Source organism: Dasypus novemcinctus, chromosome 3, assembly GCF_030445035.2.
Source record: "Dasypus novemcinctus isolate mDasNov1 chromosome 3, mDasNov1.1.hap2, whole genome shotgun sequence".
NCBI classification, from domain to species: Eukaryota; Metazoa; Chordata; class Mammalia; order Cingulata; family Dasypodidae; genus Dasypus; species Dasypus novemcinctus.
The window spans coordinates 2,430,736-2,454,358 of NC_080675.1; the positions used below are offsets into that span (position 1 = coordinate 2,430,736).

The 23,623-nt window shown below is 41.9% G+C and overlaps 1 pseudogene; it reads left to right on the forward strand.

Annotated features, from left to right (window-relative positions):
• Positions 1-22,548: 22,548 nt before the first annotated feature.
• LOC101414822 (inorganic pyrophosphatase-like) lies at positions 22,549-23,301 on the forward strand (annotated as a pseudogene).
• The last annotated feature ends 322 nt before the right edge of the window (positions 23,302-23,623 follow it).

A 23,623-nucleotide genomic window follows, 5' to 3' on the forward strand; every position in this document is an offset into this window, starting at 1 on the left:
GGAGAGAATGTGGTGAGATAGGAACACTTATTCACTGTTGGTGGAAATGCAGAATGGCACAGCCACTGTGGAGGACTGTTTGGCAGTTCCTAAAGAAGTTGAATATAGATTTTCCACAGGACCCTGCAATACCACTACTGTGTATATACCCAGAAGAACTGAGAGCAGTGACTCGAACAGATATCTGCACATCTATGTTCATAGCAACATTATTCACGATTGCCAAAAGTTGGAAACAACCCAGTTGTCCATCAACCAATGAATGAATAAATGCAGTATATTCATGCGATGGAATATTATGCAGCTGTAATAAGAAATGGAGTTGTAAAGCATATAACAACATGGATGAACCTAGAGGACATCATGCTGAGTGTAGCAAGCCAGACACAAAAGGACAAACACTGTGTGATTGCATTACTCTGAACCAAATATATTGTGTAACATATTGTATGGTTCCATTTACATAAAATGTAAATATAAATCCAAAAAAAAGAGGTGTAACTTATATTCTCAAAACTACAAAATATTGTTGAAAATTTAAAGATGACCTAAATAAATGGAAAGACATTTCAAGGTCAAGGAGTGGAAGACCTACTATTTTATGATGGCAGTAACCTCCAAACGATGAATAGATTCAAAGCAATCCCTATCAAAATCCCAGCAGACTTAGCAGAGATTGACAAGCTGATCCTAAAATTCATACAGAACTTCAAGGGACCAAGGATAACCAAAACAATCTTGAAAAAGAACGAAGTTGGAGGACTCACACCACTTGATTTAAAAACTCAGCACAGGGAAACAGTAGTTGTGGCAGTTTACGATTATCTTATGAATCCTAAAAAGAGAAAGATTATGTTTGTAAACTAATCTTCCTCTGGGTGGGATGCCCTGTTATTGCATTAAATTCAGCTGAGTCATCTCTGGTTAGATTACCTAATAAGATAAGGGCTTTGACGTGCCTACAGCAGAGGCTGGGACTCGGGCTGAGTCCCCGCCCCGCCCCGGTCTGATAGAAACCCGCACTCACTCCAGAAGAGGCAGGAAGAGCGGGCTCTGTCATTTTTTGATCCTGCCATGGTGACAGAAAGAAGAAGGCTCCAACAGCTGAAGCTCCGGGGAAGAGATGAGCCATTTTGCCTGCTAGCTCAGCGCTGGCCTCGGGAAGAGAGCTGGGACTGATAGGGGAGGCCTGGGGAGAAACAAGAAGGAGTCCTGTGCCTGCAGAGAGGACTGGACTTCTGCCCGCAGCCTCCAAAGGCTGAGCCACCGAGCCCCAGGAGGAAGGGGAGCCCGCGGGGAGGAGAGGCCAGCGGAGACGGCAACACGGGGCTTCCACACTTGGCAGCAGCTTTGGTGAGAGAGCAACCTTGAGGTGGACTTTTCATGGCCTTGTAACTGTAAGCTTCTACCCCAAATAAATACCCTCCATAAAAGCCAACAGATTCCTGGCATTTTGCATTGGCAGGCCTTTGGCTGACTAATACGGTAATCCAGTCAGGGTGGTATGGGGTTAATGGAGTTAAGGATCGACAAAGATCAGTGGAATAGAATTGTGAGTCCAGAAATAAATTCTCACACTTACGGTCAATTGATTTTCCAAAGGAGTACCAAGGCCATTTCACTTTTTAATTTAAAGATTTATTTATTTATTCCCCCTCCCCATTGTTTGCACTCGCTGTCTGCTCGTCTTCTTTTAGGAGGAACCAGAAACCGAGCTCCGGACCTCCTATGGGGGAGGGAAGTGCCCAATTGCTTGAGCCATATCCACTCCCTGCTTGTTGTGTCTCTCGTTGTGTCTCCTCATTGCATCTCCTCACAGCACCAGCCCATCGTGCCAACTCATTGTCTTGCTTGTCTTCTCTTAGGTGACACCAGGAACCAAACCTGTGGGAGGCAGTCACTCAACTGCTCGAACCATATCTGCTCCCTGCAAGGCCGTTTCAGTAGGGAGAAATAATATACTTTTCAAAAAAATGGTGCTACCACAACTGCATATACACATGCAAAAGAATGAGGTTGGACCTCTATCTTATATCATAAACAAAAATTAACTCAAAATGGATCAAAGACCTAAAGTAAGAGCTAAAACTCTAACTCTTAAAAAAATACATGTCAATCTTTATGACCTTGAATTAGTCAATTATCTTAGATACAACACAAAAAGCATAAGCAAAAGAAATAAAACAGATAAACTGGACATCATCAAAGTCCAAAAACTGTTTTTTCTTAGGTGGGTTGAAAATGTTCTAAAATTGATTGCGACAATGGATGCACAGCTCTGTGAATATCCTAAAATTCACTGAATTGTACAATTTAAATGGGTGATTTGTATGATATGTGAATTATATCTCAGTAAGCTTTGAATGTTTTTTTAAAGGAAACATTAAATGAATGGAAATGATAATTAAAGACTGCTGCCTAAGTAGAGCTTCAGACTCATGTATCTTTTTGTGTTTTTTTTTGTATTTTTTTAAACAAATCAATTTTATTGATACCTATTAATAAAGCATACAGTCCACCCAAAGTTCATCCAATGAGCCCTGTGTGTCTTCCACACAGTTCATCCAGTGGTATTTGATATAATCACATAGTTGTGCATTCATCACTTCAATCATTAGGCATTTTCATTACTTCAATAATAATAAACAAAAAACAAACCAACCAAACAAGAAAATTCTTCCCCTCTCAATCTCTCTATGCTTCCCCTGCTGTGCATAGCTGCTATTTCTGGCTATTCTTACCTATTTTTTATTTATTAAGCAATTTTATTGAGATATAGTCACTTATCATATGATCTATCTAAAGTGTATAATCAATGTCTTTTAGTATAATCACGATGTTGTGCCTTCATCATCACAAAAAATGTTAGAACTATTTCATTACTCAAAAAAAAAACCTCTATACCCCTTAGCTATCCTTCCCCAGCCCTTCAAAACCACAAATTTAATTTCAGCTTTATAAATTGATTTATATGTCCATTTTATGTAAATATGTAGTACTTTGTGTTTGGTTTCTTTCACTAAGCAGAATGAGTTTTTTTTAAGTTTTTTTTTTAAGATTTTATTTATGTATTTATTTAATTATTTAATTGTATTCCCACTAGGTGGCTCCGGGAACCAATCCCGGGACCTTCCCGAGTGGAAGAGAGGCAATTACTCTCTTGCGCCACCTCAGCTCCCTGTTCCACTACATCTTCTTATTTTCTCTCCTCTGTGTCTCTTGTTGCATCATCTCACTGCACCAGCTGCATCAGCCAGCACTCCTGCATGGGATGGCATTCCCACTCAGGGCAGTGCTCCTGCACGGGGCCGCATTCCTGCATGGACCAGCACTCTGTGCCAGCTCACTGCGTGGGCCAGCTTGCCCTCACTAGGAGGCTCTGGGCATTGAACCCTGGACCTCCTATATGGTAGATGGGAGCCCAATTGGTTGAGCCACATCTGTTTCCCAAGATTTATTTTTATTTATTTATTCCCCCCTTGTTGTTTTGCATTTGAAGTTTGATTTCTGTGTCCATTCACTGTGTGCTCTCTGTGTCTGCTCGTCTTCTCTTGTTTTTTCTTTAGGATGCACTGGGAACCAAACCTGAGACCTCTCACGTGGGAGAGAGGCATTCAATCACTTAAGCCACCTCAGCTCCCTAATTTATTGTGTCTCATTGTCTTTCCTCTTTGTGTCTCCTTGTTGCATGAGGTCACTGCACCTGCCTATTGCACCAGCTCACATCTTGCTTGTCTTCTCCAGGAGGCACCAGAAACTGAACCCAGGACTTCCCATGTGGCAGGCAGGAGCCCAATCGCTTGAGCCACATCCACTTCCCAATATAATAACGTTTTTGTTGTTGATAGTAACACCTTGTAGTCTTAAATATACATTTGTTAAGTTTCAAAGAAAAATGGTCTTATAGTTGCAATTTTACCCATATTCATATTTTACATGTGGTGTTACTATACTGTATAGTTCCTTGTTACATTTAAAAAAAAGATTTATTTATTTATTTCTCCTCCTACCTCGTTGTTTGCTCTTGGTGTCTGTTCTCTGTGTCCGTTCATTGCCTGCTCATTTTCTTATTAGGAGGCACTGGGAACCAAGCCTGGGACCTCCCATATGGGATGGGAGGGAGGCACCCATTGGCTTGAGCCACCTCCACTTCCCTCTTGTGTCTCTCATTGTGTTTCCTTGTTGCGACTTGTTTTATCATTTTGTTGCGTCATCTTGTTGCATCAGCTCACCACTCCAGCCTGTTGCACCAGCCCTTCATGTCACCTTGCTGTCTTCCTTGTCTTCTTTAGAAGGAACCAAACCCAGGACCTCCCATGTGGTAGGCGGGCACCCAACTGCTTGAGCCACATTTGCTTCCCTCATTACATTTTTTAGCTTTCCTTTTGGTAATATACATGACCTTAGATTTTCCCTTGAAACCACTTTCATACCCATATAATGTACTGCTGGTCACAAATATTATGTTGGGTTTTCACCTTTTTTATTCATTTCCAAAGATTAACAAACATCCTTTTTACCAGTTCTGCATAAGTTAACCCTCAGCTTTCCATTCTCTAACCTCACTGTATTTTTTGGTGACCCATATTCCAGTTATTAACTCCATGAGATTACACAATATTTTTAGTTCATAATAACACAATCATACAGTATTTGTCCTTTTGTGTCTCGCTTGCTGCACGCAACGTAATGTCCTCCCGGTTCATCCATGTTGCCATTTGCTTCATGACTTCATTTCAATACACTGCAGTTTGTTGATCCATTCATTGGTTGATGGACACCTGGGTTGTTTCCAACTTTCGGCAATCGTGAATAAGGCCACTATGAACATCAGAGTGCAGATGTCTGTTCTTGTCACTGCTCTCAGTTCTTCTTGGTATATGCCTAGTATTGGTATTGTCGGGCCACATGGCACGATGCATCTAACTTCTTCCAGAACTTCCAAACAGTCCTCCACAGTGGCTGTCCCATTCTGCATTCCCACCAACAGAGAACAAGTGTTCCTGTCTCTCCACATCCTCTCCAACACTTGTGTTCTCTGTCTTTTTAATAGTGGCTATGCTGATAGGTTTGATTTTATTTTTTTGTAGCTTTGATTTGCATTTTCCGAATAGCTAGTGATGTTCACTATTTTTTCATGTGTAATATTTCATTGTAGCTTTGATTTGCATTTCCCTAATAGCTAGTGATGTTGAATATTTTATTCTTGTTTTTTTTTTTTTTTGCCCTTTGTATTTCTTCTTTGGACAAATGTCTATTCAGGCCTTTTGCCCATTTTAAAATTGGGTCATTTGTTTTTATTGTTGAGTTGTAGCATCTCTTTATATATCTTGGATAATAAACCCTTCTTGGATATGTCATTTCCATATATTTTCTCCCATTGAGCTGGCTGCCTTTTCACCCATTTGACAAAGTCCTGTGAGGTGCAAAAGTGTTTAATTTTGAGGAGGTCCCATTTGCCTATTTTTTTCTTTTGTTGATTGTGTTTTGGGTGTAAGGTCCAAGAAACCACCACCTGCTACAAGTTTGTGAAGATGTTTCTCTGTATTTTATGGTCCTGGCTTTTGTATTTAGTCTTAGATGCATTTTGAGTTGATTCTTGTATAAGGAGTGAAATAGGGGTCCTCCTTCATTCTTTTGGTAAGGGATACCCAGTTGTCCCAGCACCATTTGTTGAAGATACTGTTTTGTCCCATTGACATGGTCTTGGCAGGTTTGTCAAAAACCAGTTGACCACATAGGTGAGAGTTTATTTCTGGACCGTCAATACTATCCACTGATTGAAGTGTCTATATTTATGCCAGTACCATGCTGGGTTTCTGATTGTTTGTTTGTTTTAAAGATGTTATTTATTTCTCCCCACCTCCTCATTGTTTGCACTTGCTGTGTCTGTTCCTTTTCTTTGTTTCTTTTGGAGGCACAAGGACCCCTGATGTGGGAGGGAGGCACCTAATCGCTCAAGCCATCTCCATTCCCTGTTTTGTTGTGTCTCTCATTATGCTCTTCCTCCTGTGTCTCTTTTTGCCTCATGTTGTTGCATTGGCTTGGCCGCACCTGCCCATTGCATCATCTCACTCTCTTGCCTATCTTCTCTAGGAGGCACCAGGAACCTCTGCTTCCTGCTGTGTTGTGTCTCTCATCATATATTTTTTTCTTCTTGTGTCTCCTGTTGCATCCTCTTGTTGTGTCAGCTTGCCGTGCCTGCCCTCATGCCAGCTCACTGTCTTCTTTAGGAGGCACCAGGAACTGAACCAGGGACCTCTTGTGTAGTAGGTGGGAGCTCGGTCACTTGAGCCACATCAACTTCCCTATCATGCTGTTTTGCCCACTGTAGCTTTGTAATATATGTCAAGGCCAGGCAGTGAAATTCCTCCCACATCGCTCTTCTTTTTTAGAAAGGTTTTGGCTATTCAGGAGCACTTTCCCTTTGCTGCATTGATCAAGATGATCATGTGTTTTTTTCCCTTCAGTTTGTTGATGTGGTATATTACATTAATTGATTTTCTTTTTTTTTTAAATATTTATTTATTATTATTATTTTTAATTACATTAAAAAAATATATATGAGGTCCCATTCAACCCCACCGCCCCCGCCCCCCACTCCCCCCACAGCAACACTCTCTCCCATCATCGTGATACATCCATTGCACCTGGTAAGTTCATCTCTGAGCATCACTGCACCCCATAGTCAATGGTCCACATCATAGCCCAGACTCTCTCACGTTCCATCCAGTGGGCCCTGGGGGGATCTACAGTGTCCCGTAATTGTCAGTGAAGCACTATCCAGGACAACTCCACGTCCCGAAAATGCCTCCACATCTCATCTCTTCCTCCCGTTCCCCACACCCAGCAGCCCCCATGGCTACCGTTCCCACACCCATTCCACATTTTGTCTGTGGACATTGGATTGGTTGTGTCCATTGCACACCTATGTCAAGTGAGGGCTTAGATTCCACATGGGTACTGGATGCACTCTTCCCGCTTCTAGTTGTAGACACTCTAGGCTCCATGTTGTGGTGGTTGACCTTCTTCAACTCCATGTTAGCTGAGTGGAGTAAGTCCAATAAGTCAAAGTGTAGGAGCTGAAGTCTGTTGAGGCTTTGGGCCTGGGTGTCATATTATCAGTCCAGAGATTCAAATCCCCTACATATATCTTAAACCCAGCACCAACTACAATTCCAATAAAGTAGCATGCAAGTCTTGTGAAAAGAGATCCCCTCTGAGTCCATTTCCATCACACAGAGACACCAGCTCCAAAGAAGGGCCATCTGTCATGGCAGTGAACCCCTTCTGCCATGACCATAGAACCCGTGGGTCTCTTTATCCCCCAAAAGAACCAATACCTGGGGTTGTATCTACCTTATCTGTCTCTTAGACTCTGTTCAGTTGTACATAGGGCTATTCCTTCTGACAACCTCCAGACTCTTTTTTAGAGACTCACAGCCTTATAATCTCATTTCTCCTTTCCATTTCCCCCTTACATTAGGTCAAACTGCTTCCCGAAGTCATGTTATTATATGTAGACAGGTATATTCTGCTGTTCCGCATTGAATCTTTAATTCAAGGTCATTTTCTAGTCGCTTCTTCAGCTGGTATGTGGTAGTGATCCCTCGGTGCCAGAGAGGCTCATCCCCGGGTGTCGTGTCCCACGCTGGGGGGAATGCATCACATCTACACGCTGAGTTTGGCTGTGAGAGTGGCCACATTTGAGTAACATGAAGGCTGTCAGGAGGAAACCCCCAGGCACAATGCTACTCTAGGCCTTGTTCTTTTTTTTTTTTTTTTTTTTTTTAAAGATTTATTTATTTATTTAATTCCCCCCCCCCCCCGGTTGTCTGTTCTTGGTGTCTATTTGCTGCGTCTTGTTTCTTTGTCCGCTTTTGTTTCTTTGTCCGCTTCTGTTGTCGTCAGCGGCACGGGAAGTGTGGGCGGCGCCATTCCTGGGCAGGCTGCTCTTTCTTTTCACGCTGGGCGGCTCTCCTCACGGGGCGCACTCCTTGCACGTGGGGCTCCCCCACGCGGGGGACACCCTTGCGTGGCACGGCACTCCTTGCGCGCATCAGCGCTGCGCATGGCCAGCTCCACACGGGTCAAGGAGGCCCGGGGTTTGAACCGCGGACCTCCCATATGGTAGACGGACGCCCTAACCACTGGGCCAAAGTCCGTTTCCCAGGCCTTGTTCTTATTGCAGGTGCTAATTGATTTTCTTATGTTGAACCAGCCTTGCATACCAGGAATAAATCCCACTTAGTCATGCTGTATAAGCGTTTTGATATGCTGTTGGGTTCTATCTGCAAGTATTTTGTTGAGAATTTTTGCATCTATGATCATTAGAGAAATTGGTCTGTAATTTCTTTTCTTGTGTTATCTTTATTTGGCTTTGGTATTAGGGTGATTTTGGCTTCATAAAATGTGTTGGGTAATTTTCTCTCCTCTTCAAGTTTTTGAAAGAGTTTAAACAGAATTGGTGTTAGTTCTTGAAATTCTTGGTAGAATTCACCTGTGAAGCCATCTGGTCCTGGGCTTTTCTTTGCTGGGAGATTTTTGATGACTGATTCTATCTCTTTAAATGTGATTGGCTTGTTCAGTTCTTGTATTTATTGTAGTGTTAGTGTAGGTTATTGTGCACTTCTAGGAGTATGTCCACTTCATGTAGGTTGTCTAGTTTGTTGGCATACAGTTTCTCACAATATCCTCTTATAATCTTTTTTTATTGCTGCTGGGTCGGTCGTAAGTTTGCCCCTTTCATTTACAATTGTATTTATTTGCATCTTCTCTCTCTCTTTTTCTTTGTTAGTCTAACTAAGGGTGTGTCAATTTTATTGATCTTCTCAAAGAACCAGCTTTCGGTTTTTAAGACTTTCTCCATTTTATGTGTGTATGTGTGTGTTTTTTGGTTCTCAATTTCATTTATTTCTGCTCTAATCTCTATTATTTCTTTCCTTCTGCTTTCTTGGGAATGGTTTGTTGTTCTTTTTCTAGTCTCTCTAGTTTTACAGTTAAATCTTTGATTTTAGCTCTTTCTTCTTTTAAAATAAAAATAGGTATTTATTTATTTCTACCACCCTCATTGTTTGTGCTCTCTGTCTGTTCTCTGTGTCTGTTCATTATGTGCTTGTCTTCTCAGGAGGGACTGGGAACTGAACCCAGGACCTCCCATGTGGGAGGGAGGCACCCAATGGCTTGAGCCCCCTCTGCTCTCTCTTCTTTTTTAATATATGAATTTAAGGCTATAAATTTCCTCTCAGCACTGCCTTCACTGTATCTTATAAGTTTTGATAAGTTGTGTACTCATATTTATTCATCTCAAGATATTTACTAATTTCACTTTCAATTTCTTCTTTGGCCCATTGATTATTTAGGATTGTACTGGCCTGCTTTATCATATTTGCAATTATACCTCTTTCCTGTTATTATTGATTTCCAATTTCATTCCATTATGATTTGAAAAGGTGCTTTGTATAATTTCTCTCTTTAATTTTTAGCTGTTCAGTCTTCAGTGTCACGTATTCTTTCTTTTGTCATTTCGAGTCTGCTGTTGTATGCCTCAAATATGTTTTTTTTTTTATTTATTTCTCTCCCCTTCCCCCCACCACCAGATGTCTGCTCTCTGTGTCCATTTGCTGTGTGTTCTTCTGTGACCGCTTCTATCCTATCAGTGGCACCGGGAATCTGTGTTGCGTCATTTTGCTGTGTCAGCTTTCCGTGTGTGCAGCACCATTCTTGGACAGGCTGCACTTTCTTTTGTGCTGGGTGGCTCTCCTTACAGAGCACACTCCTCTGTGCGTGGGGCTCCCCTACACAGGGGACACCCCTGTGTTGCACGGCACTCCTTGCGCGCATCAGGACTGCGCGTGGGCCAGCTCCACACGGGTCAAGGAGGCCCGGGGTTTGAACCCTGGACCTCCCATGTGGTAGGCAGATGCCCTATCCATTGGGCCAAGTCTGCTTCCCTCAAATATGTTTTGATTTCACCTATTGTGTCTTTCATTCCCATGAGCTCTGTTACTTTTCTGTTCAGGATTTCAGAGTCTTCTTTGCACTTGCTCAATGTTTTCTTGATGTCATTCATCTCTTTGATCATATTGTCATTCAACTCATTAATTTGATTTTGGAAATTTGTGTGCATCTCACTGATTAGTTTTCTCAAATTCTGCATCTCTTCTGGGCTTTGATAGATTCCTTTTCTTGGGCCATGTCTTCTATTTTCTTAGTATAGCTCATAATTTTTCAATGATGTCTAGGCATCTGATTAGAATGTAGTTTATCTGATGCTCAGTTTCTTTCTCTTTTGTAGGGATTTAGTGGCAGGAGGCTGTGTGTGACCACTGCTCTTTGATTCTTAGCTGGACCTGGATTGTTAGGATTGTCCCTGCTAGTTGCTCAAAAGTGCATTCTGGGCCCAGGAATGGGTTGCAGACCTGCTTCCTAGGGCCTTGGAGGAGGAGGCTATAAAGGCTGGAAAAAGCCTCCTTGCTATTTTTAATTTTCTCGTGTGCGTTTCCTTGGCCCGCCAGCGGATAGTGCCCATTGGCAGCCCCCTCGGTTCAGTGCCTGGTGGGAGTGTGTTTGTTGCAACAGAGACTGGATCAGTGTGACAGAGCTTCCTGCCTGGAGACTGAGGCTTGTATTCAAACCTTCGCAGATATAGTGCCCCAGCCTTCTCTGGCAGCCCCTCCCTTTTCCCAGGTAGGAAATATTTCCACTCCCCTCTGAGTCCTCAACAATCAGTCCTACCATCCCAGGAAGGGAGAGAGAGGGGCACGGCCTGAGGCTGACTCAGCTTCTGACCCACACATCTGGTCTGCTGGGTCCCAGGAGCCCTTCCAGGCCGGGTGGGGCTGGGCCAGGGTCTGTCTTGGGAGCCCAAAAGGGGCTAAAGTTACAGGACACTCTCACTCTCCTCCTCTACTAACCAAGACTGGTTGTTAAAGGAGACAGAGGGGAGTGAGGGGGCTGCCAGAGAAGGCTGGAGAACTGTCTCAGAGAAAGTTTGAATACGAGCCTCCTCGCCTCCAGACAGGAAGCTCTGTCACGTTGATTGGGTCTGAGTTGCAACAAATACACTCCTCTCAGGCACTGAACTGAGAACTGCCAAAGAGTACCATTTGCTGGCAGACCAAGGAAGTGCATGTAAGAAAATTAAAAATAAGCAGGAGAGGCTTTTCCCAATGCGTTATTTACTTTCACCATTTTATTCTTTAGTTTTCATGTGTCATATCTTATTTTCGTCTGTCTCTTTATTCTTTTGGTTACCCTTTCTGTTATTCTTTCTTCTATACTCTCCTCCCAGCCTCTCTCTCCTGTCTTTTTCTTTCAGGTTGTAAGTCTTCCTTTAATATTTCCTGCAAAAGTGGATTCTTTTTTACATGCTCTCTTAGTTTCTGTTTGTTTGTGAATATATTAAACTCACCTTCATATTTGAATTACAATTTTGCTGGATAAAGAATTCTCAGCTCGCAATTTTTTCTCTTTCATTATCCCAATTGTATCACACCACTGGCTTCTTGTCTCCATGGTTTCTGATGAGAATCCACACCATGTCTTCCTGGATATCCCTTGTATGTGGTTATTTGCTTCTCCCTTGGTGCTCTCAGAATTTTGTCTTTATCTTTGATGCTTGACATTCTGAGTAGTATGTGGCTTGCAGTAGGTCTATCCACATTTATTTTATTTGGGGTTCATAGTGTTTCCTAGACATGTAAGTTCTTTTCTTTTGTGAGGGTTGGGAAATGTCAGCTATTTCCCCCTCAAATCCTCTTTCTGCCCCTTTTCCATTCTCATCATCTCCTGGAACTCCCATGACACATATGTTGTTGTGTTTCATGTTATCATTCAAGTCCCTGAGTCCCTACTCTATTTTTCCCATTCTTTTCTCTCTTCAATTTCAGCTGTTCTGTCTTCTGTATCACTTATTCTTTCTTCTATCATTTCAAGTCTGCTGTTACATGCTTCTAAAGTGATTTTTACATTTTTATTTATTTATCACTCATTCATCCATTTATTATTATTATTTTTAACCCCCCCTTGCAACTTTTTGTGTGCTGTCTGGTCTTATGTCCATTTGCTGTGCATTCTTCTGTTCTGTATTTATTTTTATTTATTTCCCCTCCCCCCCCCCCCCCCGTGGCTTGCTTGCTGTCTGCTCTCTGTGTCTTTCGCTGCTCTCTTCTGCATTTTCTGCTTGTCTCCCTTTTTGTTGCATCACCTTGCTGAGCTGGCTCTCTGCGGTGCTTGCAGGCTGGGAGGCACTTTGCAGTGCCTGTGGGCTGGATGGCTCTCCACGGTGCTTGCAGGCTGGGGGCTCTCCACAGCGTGCGGGCGAGCCTGCCTTCACTAGGAGGCCCCGGGACACGAACCCAGGGCCTCCCATGTGGTAGATGGGAGCCCAGCTGATTGGGCCACAGTGGCTTCCCTATTCATTTATTTTTAAGAGGCACCAGGCATTGTACCTGGGTCTTCATATATAGGAAGCAGGCCCTCAACCATTGAACCATTGAGGTACATCCACTCCCCTCTAATTTTTGTTTGTTTGTTTAGGTTCTGGGGGCTGGTGATTGAACTCAGGACCTTGTGTATGGGAAGCTGGTGCTCAACCACTGACCCACACCAGCGTCCCTGAATTGGTTTTATCATTTGTCTTGTTTGTTGTTTGTTTTTGTTTCTTCGGGAGGCACCAGGAACCAAACCAAGAACCTCCCATGTGGAAGGCAGGTACCCAACTTCTTGAGCCACATCTGCTCCCTCTAATGTTTTTCTTTTTTTAAAGCTTTTTAAATTTACTTCTCCCTCTCCTCCTCATTGTTTGGGCTTGCTGTCTGCTTTCTGTGTCTGCTCATTGTGTGCTTCTCTTTTTTTTTGGTGACTCCAAGAAATGAAACTGGGACCTCCCATGTGTGAGAGAGGTGCCCAATGGTTTGAACCACCTCCACGCCCACTTGTTGTGTCTCTCATTGTGTTTCCTTGTTGTGTCTCTTCTTTGTGTCATCTCATTGCATCATCTTGTTGCATTAGCTCATTGCACCAGCCCATCATGTTAACTCACTGCCTTGCTCATCTTCTTTAGGAGGCACCGGGAACCAAACCTGGGATTGCCCATATGGTAGGAGGGTGCCCATCTGCTTGAGCCACATCCACTTCCCCCTGATTTTTAAAAAAAGATTTTATTTATTTATTCTAGTCCACTCCCCATTGTCTGCTCTCTGTGTCCATTCGCTGTGCCTTCTTCTGTGTCTACTTATCTTCTCTTTAGGTGGCACTGGGAACCAATCCTGGGACCTTCTGGAGTGGGAGAGAGGTGCTCAATCTCTTATGCCACCTCAGCTCCCTGGTCTGCTGCATCTCTTTTATCACTCCTCTGTGTCTCTTTTTGTTGCGTCATCTTGCTGCACCAGCTCTCCGCTTGGGCCAGCTTGCCATGTGGGCAGCACTCTGCATGGGCTATCTCTCTGCTTGAGCCAGCTCGCTGTGTAGGTCAGCTTGCCTTCACCAGGAGGCCCTAGGAAATGAACCCTGGACCTCCTATATGGTAGACAGGAGCCCAATCTCTTGAGCCACATCCACTTCCCTCTGATGTGCTTTTTTTTTTCTTAAAGGTTTATTTATGTCTCTCCCCTTTCCTACCCCCCGCCAAGTTGTCTGCTCTCTGTGTCCATTTGCTGTATGTTCTTCTGTGTCTGCTTCTATTCTTGTTAGCAGCACTGGGAATCTATGTCTCTTTCTGTTGCATCATCTTGCTGTGTCAGCTATCTGTGTGTGCAGTGCCACTCCAGGTAGGCTGCACTTTCTTCACGTGGGGCAGCTCTCCTTATGGGGCATACTCCTTGTGCATGGGGCTCCCCTATGTGAGGGACACCCCTGTGTGGCAGGGGACTCCTTGCATGCGGCAGCACTGCACAAGGGCCAGCTCACCACATGGATCAGGAGGTCCTGGGTTTGAACCTTGGACCTCCCATATGATAGGCAGATGCTCTATCCATTGAGCCAAATCTGCTTCCCCCTCTGATGTGCTTTTGATCTCACCTACCATGTCTTTCATTCCTATGAACTCTGTTACTTTTCTATTCAGGTTTTCAAATTCTTCTTTTTTCTTGCTCAATGTCTTCTTGATGTCCTTTATCTCTTTAGTCATATTGTTTTTCAACTCATTAATTTGATTTTACAAGTTTGTGTGCATCTCCTTGATTAGTTGTCTCAAATCTTGTATCTCTTTTGGAGTTTTGATATATTCCTTTTCTTGGGCCATTTCTTCTGTTTTCTTAGTGTGGCTTTTAATTTTTTGCTGATGTCTAGGCATCTGATTAGAATGGTGAGTTTACTCAGATGCTCAATTTCTCTCTCTTTCGTAGGGGTTCAGTGGCAGGATACTGTGTGTTATTGCTGTTCTTTGATTCTTGGTTCAACATGTTTTGGATCTTTAGGATTGCCTTGTGAGTTGCTCAAATCTGGGCCCTGCATCCTGTAATGGGTTGCAGAGACCAGAAACAGCCTTTCTTTCTTATTTACTTTTAATTTCCTCATGTGCATGTCCTTGGTTCACCAGCAGATGGTGCTCTCTGACGCCCCTCTCAGTTAAATGCCACGTTGGCGTGTGTTTGCTGCAGTGTGTCAAAGGTTCCTGCCTGGAGGCTAAGAGCCTTGTAATTCACACTTCCTTAGGGGCAGTTCTCCGCTATTTGTTGGCAGCCGCTTCCCCTTTCCTGGGTAGGAACTAATTCCGCTCCCCTCTGCATTTTCAACAATCAGTCCCGGTCAGTAGAGGGGGAGATTGGGAGAGTCGGATCGCCTTAGTTCTCGTGGCTCCCAAGGCAAACAACGTGCATCCCTGCCTGGCCGGGAAGTGCCGTGGGACACCGCAGACCAAATCTGTGGGTCAAAAGCAGAGTCAGCCTTAGGCTGTGTCCCTCTTGCTCCCTTTTCCAGGGGAGGTGGATACTTTGGGCCCCCTTTGTCTGTAGCTGCTGACTCCGGGGCCTGAGAATTCAAGCGTATACGGGGTGGGGGATGTCAGCTGTTGCCAAACTCAGTTTTGCCATTGCAATTCTTTTCCTTTGCCCCTCTCCCCTCTGGGAGGTGCCCAGCCTTCCCTGGGTGTCCTAAGCCATAGAAGATTCTTTTCCAGGCTCTGTCTTCCTTAACTCTAGCTGTTTTTCTGGGAGAGAAGAGAGTCCCATGTCTTTCTGGTCCACCATCTTCCCAGAAGTCTTGTTACCCAGACTCATGTATCCTTTAGGAAAACATGTCCAAACAGGAACAAGGTAAGCTGTTACAGAAAAGTAGAAAATACGGGAAGCTGCCCAACAACTGTGTTTGAAAATAATATGTTAGCTAGCTGAATCCAACAGAGTATTAAATGAATTTATCATGATTGATTAGGCTTGTCCCAGGCAGGCGGAGGGTCATTCTGATAGTTCAACAAGATTTTTTGAGTACCAAGAGAGGGTCACCAACTGTTCTGCACAGCTTTTTTTTTTCCTCACAGCATTGAACAAAATGAATGAATGAGGAAGTAATTAAAAGTTTCCTCAAGGGGGTTTACCAAGACAAAGTTACAGTGGTACCCAAAAGTTATTCCAAGACTTCATCTTTTAGGAGATGTGGTGGTTGTAAACTATGACAACTGAGGGAAGAATACAGAACAAAACCCGTCTGCTCACACCTTCCCATCCTCTGTCTCTCATCGGTCAAAGTTCAGCCCAAAGGGAGTTACCTTCTCTTTATTTCCAGTTTGAATGATCTAGCTCATTCTTCAGAAGCCAGTTCCCAAGCCCTGATGTCTGGGAGGGAGGGAGCTAGAGATTTCAGGGCTCAGCCTCTGCAGAGGAAAGCGCCCGGCTCAGAGGTCTGGTAGCCTCGAAAGCGTCAGAGCCTCCTCGCAATCAGAAGCAGAGTGGGCCTCACCGTCCCAAAGTCCTCAAGGTTGAGGAACGAACAAACATAAGGGGGAAATGCAACTATGGACTAAAGCAGACATAATTTTTCTAGTACTTAAAGAACTTTTAACACTTATATAAAGACAGTAGTTACCAGATGTTCCAAGGGGAGGGAAAGGGAAGAACAGGTGTAACATGGGGCATTTTGGGGACATTGGAATTGTTCTGCATGATACTGCAATGACAGGTACAGGCCATTATACATTTGTTCAAAACCTATAAAATTGTATGGTGCAAAGTGTAAACCATAAGGTTAGTAGAAATGCTTCAATAAGTGTTCATCAATTGTAACAAATGTACCACAATAATGAAAAAAGCTGTTAATGGAGGAAAGGGTGGGAAGGCAAGGGAGTGGAGTATATGGGACTTTCCTATCCTTTCTTATTTTTTATTCTATCTGGTTGCATCATCATCTTTTTGGTGTATCATGCCTCTCCGCACAGGTCTGGGAAGCCTTTTTTCTTTTTTTACCAGGAGGTCCCAGGGATTGAACCTGGGTCCCCCATATGGTAAATAGGAGCTCGGTTGCTTGAGCCACAGCTTCTTCCCCCTATATTTTCAATGAACATTTATGAAATCTAAAGCTTCTTTAAAAATAAAGAAAAAAAAAAAGCCCCCAAGGTAAATAAAGCAAGTGACTGAGGGGGCCTTCTTTTCCAACAGCTCCCACTTAAAGTCAACCTGCAAATACTTTTTAAATTTTTTAAATTTTTAAAGATTTATTTTTATTTACTTATTTCTTACCCACCACCCTTGTTGTTTGTGCTATCTGTTCCTCTTCTTTTTTTTTTTTTAGGAGGCTCTGGGAATTGAACCCAGGTCTTCCCATATGGGAGGGAAGCACCCAGTCCCCTGAGCCACCTCTGCGCCCTGCTTGTTGTCTCTCACTGTTTCCCCCCATATCTCTTTTTGTTGCATCATCTCACTGTGTCATCTTGTGTCAGCTTGCCACCTTGCTAGTTTTCTTTAGGAGGCCCTGGGGACTGAACCTAGGATCTCCCATGTGGTAAGTGGGTGCCCAGATGCTTGAGTCACATCTACTTCCTGCAGATACTTTTGATGCTATCACTTCCTAAAGAAATTTCAAATCAACTATAAAAATCAACTTTTCAAAATCTAAGCCACCCTCATCTTCCACCTGAGTGACTGTAACAGCCTAACCAACTTGTCTTCCTGTGCTAGACCTGCCTTCCTAAAATCTGTGATTCACAGTAGCCAATGGTTTCTTTTTTTTTTAAAGATTTATTTTATTTATTTCTCTCCTCTTTCCCCCGTTGTCTGCTCTCTATATCCATTCACTGTGTGTTCTTCTGTGTCCACTTGCATTCTTGTCACGCGGCACCGAGAAACTGCGTCGCTTTTTTTTAATTGCATCATCTTGCTGTGTCAGTTCTCCATGTGTGCGGCGCCACTCCTGGGTGGGCTGCGCTTTTTTTTCATGCGGGGCAGCTTTCCTTGAGGGGTGCACTCCTTGCGCGTGGGACACTCCTATGCGGGGGCCACCCCTGCGTGGCATGGCACTCCTTGTGTGCATCAGCACTGTGTGTGGACCAGCTCACCACACAGTTCAGGAGGCCCTGTGTTTGAACCCTGGACCCTCCATATGGTAGGCAGATGCTCTATCAGTTGAGTCACAACTGCTTCCCCCCAATGGTTTCTTAAAACAGTAAAGCAGATCATATCACCCTTTGCTCAAATTATGTCAGCAACATTTTCCTCATGATATTTGCATAATCTGACTCCAACCTCATCCTATCTCTGACTCTACTTTTTAATTTTTTATATACAGGTTACAGGTGCATTAATAAAAATTTCCATTGAAAGGCTAGAGGATTTGTTCAAATGAACCTCTCAGAAAGTGGAACAAAAAAGTCAGAAGATATGAAAGGTAGAAAGGATAAATTTTTAAAAAATCTGGCATATGACTAATATGCATTCCAGAAAGAGAAGAGAGAAAACAGAGGGAGAAAATGATCAAAGAAATAATAAAAGAGGGGTTTCCAAAGATGAGAGACCACACCCAGTGCCCAACACAATGAATCAAATTCAGTGTGAAATTTCAAGACACCAAAAATGCAAAGACAGCTCGGCTTCTGCTTTCTGCACTGATAGCTTACTTGGCACTCTGAGTGACTTCAGAATTATTAGACCTTGGGTAGGACATGCCTTTTTAGGAACTTCTGTTCTTATAAGAGGTTTAAGGAAAGCCTTTGTATTGTTGGAAAGTTAAGATGCTGTTTAATTTAGACTTAGTTAAGTTAAATATGCACAGTAATAATTCAAGGGTAATCTCTAAAATAATCAAATAGAGTGTATATATTCCAAAACAGAAAAGAGAACAAATTAGAATGAAAAAACACATACTATGAAACCAAAACTCCCTTCAATCAATCCTGCCCAAAAAAGGGCAGGAAAGGAGTAAAGGGGGAAAAATTCAGAATAGTAAAAATAAAAAAGTAAGATAGTAGAAACAAATTCAAATATTCAATAATTGCAATAAATAAATTCAAATATTCAAAATTTGCACTAAATAATTACAATAAATAAATAAAACTTACCAGTTAAAAGACTGGTATTGTCAGATTGGATTAAAATAATTAAGTCCAGCTAAATTCTTTTAAGAGATAAACAAAAATCTTAAGGACACAGAAAAATTAAGGGATAGAAAATTATATAACAAACAAATACTAACAAAAAGAAAGCTTCTGTAACATTACTATCAGACAAAATGACTTTAAGAAAAAAAGCACTGTTAGGAATAAAGTGTGTGATTATATAACAAAAAAATGTTTATTTTTTTCAGTATGATGTAACAGTTTTAAACTTGTATGCATCTAATAAAATAGCCTCAAAATATATAAAGCAAAAGTCAACAGAACTTTTTGGAGAAAATATTGATAAACCTGAAAGATTTTTAGCAACTCTTTCAATTGTTGGGAAGTCAGACTTAGAGAAATCATTAAAGATACAGAATATTTGAACAATACACTTAACAAGCTAAATGCAATGTATGTTATTTAGAATTCTTCACCCAACAATTAGGGACTAAGCATTTTTCTTGAATACACAGGAAACATTTTCTTTTAATTGGGCATGTATAGAGCCATAAGGAAAGTATTAGACAACTTTAAGAACAAATATCATATAAACCACATTTGCTGACCACAAGGCAATTAAGAAGTCAATAAAAAAATATAAAACATTTCCCCAAATTTAGAAAACACACATACGTGTATGCTGAGAAACACACACATATAACTACGATCAAAGAAGAAAAGAAGAAGAAAAAGATAGAATTGAATTATAATGAATATGTTACACAGAAACTTGTGGGATATAGCTAAGCCATATTTAGAGGGAAAATAATAGACTTTTATAATTAAATAAGAAGAGCAATAAATTATTGAGTCTTTTGTTAATATGTTAGAAAAAAGAACATAGTATATCTAAAAAAGGATATAATAAAAAGCAGAAAATAATGGAAAAAAAAAAGATAAAAATAAAGTCAACAAAGCAATAAAAAAAAAAAACTTTGAAAAATCTAGTTCAAAGGCAAAACTCCAGTCTGGCTAAGTAAGAATAAATAAGGAAAACATGAGTAAACAATATGAGAAAACATAAAGGGAGATATAGCTACTGATATTTCCATGATTTAAAAAAATAAGGGAATACTATGAAAAAACTTAAGTTAAGAAATTTGAAAGCTTCACCCAAAGCAATCTACATATGCGATCGTGTTAAAGCAGGGTGGGGTTCGCTAGCTGCTGTAGGGATGGTGAAATTCACTTATATCTACTGCAATTTACCAACGTCTTCCTCCGTCTTCCCTGCATGCTGTAGTGTTCCACTAGACTCCAGAGTTTCAAAATAATTGGTTCAGTTTCTGCCAGTTCAGTAGCTGTTTTGGTGGAGGCACTGATTCCTGGAGCTTCCTACTCCACCATCTTCCCACAATCCTCCTCACTTCTGTTCTAGTTTCCTAGGCTGCTCAAAGCAAATATCATGAAATGGGTTAGGATGAACAATGGGAATTTATTCCCATTGTTTTGAGGCCAGGAAAATGTCCAGCCATAGACAGCAGAGGGAACTGTAGCCCAGGCTTCTGGTGCAGCTTGCTGGTGCCAGAGTGGGCTACGAGGACCTAATCCTCCAAAATCTGGGGAAGTGTGGTCTGATCATTGATCACTGCTTGGGATGAGCTTTTCCATAACACTGTGTATTAGTCAGCTGAAGGGGTGCTGATGCAAAATACCAGATATTGGTTGGTTTTTATAAAGGGTGTTTATTTGGGGTAGGAGCTTACAGATTCCAGGCCATAAAGCATAAGTTACTTCCCTCACCAAAGTCTATTTTCACGTGTTGGAACAAGATGGCTGCCAACGTCTGCCAAGGTTCAGGCTTCCTGGGTTCCTCTGGACTCAGCGCCTCTGTTTTCTCAACAAGGTCAGCTGTAGACTATCAGGTGAATGGCTCTGTCTCTCTCCCTGGAGTTTCTGCCATGTCTAAGGAGCCATCTCTATTCCTGGCTCTGATCCTCTCTTCCTGGGGCTTGCTTCTCTTTCCTCTGCATGCTTAGTTCCTGGGGCTCCAGCTTAAGACTTCAGCATCAAACTCCAACATCAGGAAGCCCTCAACTCTGTCCTTTGCCATGTCCTTTATCTGTGAGTCCCCAACCACCAGGGGGTGGGAACTCAATGCCCTAACGACATGGCCCAATCAAAGCCCTAATCAATCATAACTTAAACATGCCCAGGTACAGACCAGATTACAAACATAATTCAATATCTATTTTTGGAATTCATAACCATATCAAACTGCTACACACTGGGAACCAGCTCTGAGGGTAGTCATTATTCACTCCTCCTTAAGCCAAAGCAGCAGAGAAGACTTAAAGAGTCAGTAACTGCTTTTTTCCTCCTTTCCTCTTGTCACTTTCCATTCCCCACTCAGAAAATTCACAAATAGATAGCTTGAGCCCTCAACAATAACAAAATTCCCTAGCAACCACAAAGGAGTGGTTATTGATCAGACAAAGGGGTGTTGATGCAAAGTACCAGAAATCTGCTGGCTTTTATAAAAGGTATTTATTTGGGGTAGAAGCTTACAGTCACAAGGCCATAAAGAATCCAACTCAAGGTTGCTCCCTTACCAAACTCTGCTGCCACGTGTTGAAGCAAGATGGCGGGTGAGGTCTGTGAGGGTTCAGCCTTCCTTCTTCTCCTTAAGGCTCCATGGGTCCAGCTTCTTCTGATCTCAGCTGTAGGCTGGCATGAGGCTTGTCTCTCTCCCTGGGGCTCATTTCTCTCTCTGCTCAGCTACTCTGGTTTCTTCACAAGGTCAGCTGTAGGCTATCAGGCTCGTCTGTCTTCCGGGGCCTCTGCCATATCTATTGAGCTGTCTCTCTTCCTCTGTGTTCTTCTCCTGTCTGTGTCTACTTCTGTGTAACAGTCTGTTTTATCAGCCCAAGGGGGCTGGGACTCAATGCTGAGTTGCACTCTAGTGATTTGGTTGAATCAAAGCCCAAATCTTAACGCAATTTAATCAGATGTCACAGCGGAATCTAATACAATCAAAGGGTTATCATGCCCAGAGGAACAGACCAGTTTACAAACATAATCTCTTTTTGGAATTCATAAATAATCTCAAACTTCCACAAGTGGTAAAACTAGATTTCCAGAGTTAAAATGACACAATAGTCAGAATGTCTGGTTCTCAACAAAAAATTACAGAACACACAAGAAACAAGAATGAATGACTCATTAACTGGAAGAAGAGAATTTGCAAAAACAATCCCTAAGGAATCTCATACATTGGAACTATTAGTCAAAGATTATACAAGCTAAAGGAATGCACATACAAAGAACTAAAAGGAAATTAGGAAAACAATGTCTGAACAAAATAAAGAAAAAGAAATGATAAAAAAAGGAACCAAACAGAAATTTTGGAGTTGCAAAGTACAGTAATTGAAATGAAAAACTCATTAGATGATTCAACAGCAGGTTTGAACAGCCAGAAGAAAGGATCAGTGAACTTGAGGATAAGACAATCAAAAGTATCCAGTGTGAGGGGCAGAAAGAAAAAATGAAAAAAATGAAAAGCCTGAGGGACCTGTGAGACAACATCAGGTGTACCAATATACATATCTTGGAGTCCTAGAAGGTTGGGGGGGAGGGCAGAGGAAGTGGCAGAAAATGCATTTGAAGAAAATTGGCCCAACAAGTTCCCAAATCCAATAAAAGACATGAATATACAAATCCAAGAGTTCAAAGAACTCGATGCAGGATGGACTCTAAGATATTGTCAAAATCCAAAGAGAGAGAGAGGAAGATTAACAGCAGATTTATCATCAGAAACCATGGAGGCCAGAAAAGAGTGCTACATCATATTTAAAAGTCCTAAAAAAAAATTGTCTCCAAGAATTTTATTTCTGGCAAAATAATCTTTCAAAAATGAAGGAGAACTTAAGACAATTACAGATAAACAAAAGCTGAAAGAGTTCTTTACCAGAAGGCCTGATCTACCAAAAATGCTAAAGGAAGTCCTTCAGGCTGAAAGGAAAGGACACCAGACAGGGTCTAGTCCTTGCAGTGAGCAGGTGCAGCAGTTCCCCAGCACCATGAGCAGCTGCAGCAGTAACGAACGCACCACACCCTTCACCCTTGAGCACTGAGTTTTTATAAAAAATGAGAAAGGACAATATATCTCCATTTTACAATATTCCAATTTAAGCAGATAAGGATGTTTTCCACATGGTAGATGAAATACCCCATTGTCTAGTGCAAAAATGGAGATTGCTACAAAGGACCCTTTAAACCCAATTAAACAAGATGTGAAAAATGAAAACCCTGTTATGTTGCAAATTTGTTCCCTTATAAAAATATATCTGGAACTATGGTGCCATCCCTCAGACCTGGGAAGACCCAGGACACAATGACAAACACACCGGCTGATGCAACAACAATGCCCCAATTGATGCACGTGAAATTGGAGGCAAGACATGCGCAAGAGGGAAAATAATTGGGGTGAAAGTTTTGGGCATCTTGGCTATGATGGATAAGGAGGAAACCAACTGGAAAGTCATTGCCATAAATATGTACAAATTTCCTGAAGGAAAACCAGAGAATGTGCTTTCAATGCAGACTTTGAAGATAAGGACTTTGCAACTGTTGTCATTGAAGGCTCTCACGGGCATTGGAGAGCATTAGTGACTAAGAAAATGGATGGGAAAGGAATCAATTGCATGAATACAGCAATGTCTGAGCCCAGTGCTCTCAAAGTGGTTGTGGATGCTTTACCACCACCTTGTGAATCTGCATGTACACTACCAACAGATGTGGATAAATGGTTCTATCACCAGAAAAATGAATGAAATTCCTCTGGAATACAAGCTGATACTGCTGTATTCTTTTTATCTGAAAGTATTAGTTGCAATAGTAGCTTTTTAAAGCTTTAAATTTATAGAGCTAATCTTGCTAAAGCAAATTCTGCTGTGACCTATCCCATATATTCAGAATGTTGTCGTCTAAAAGTCTTTTTCATATCTCAACTAAGATAACTTTATTCTATGCTTAAATATAAAGAGAGATGTTGTAAATCAGAAGTCATTTGTGAATAGATGTGCAAGATAAGCACATACTGGCTGTATATATGTATATGTGTACCATGTGTTAGAGATAAAATTATTTTGCTGA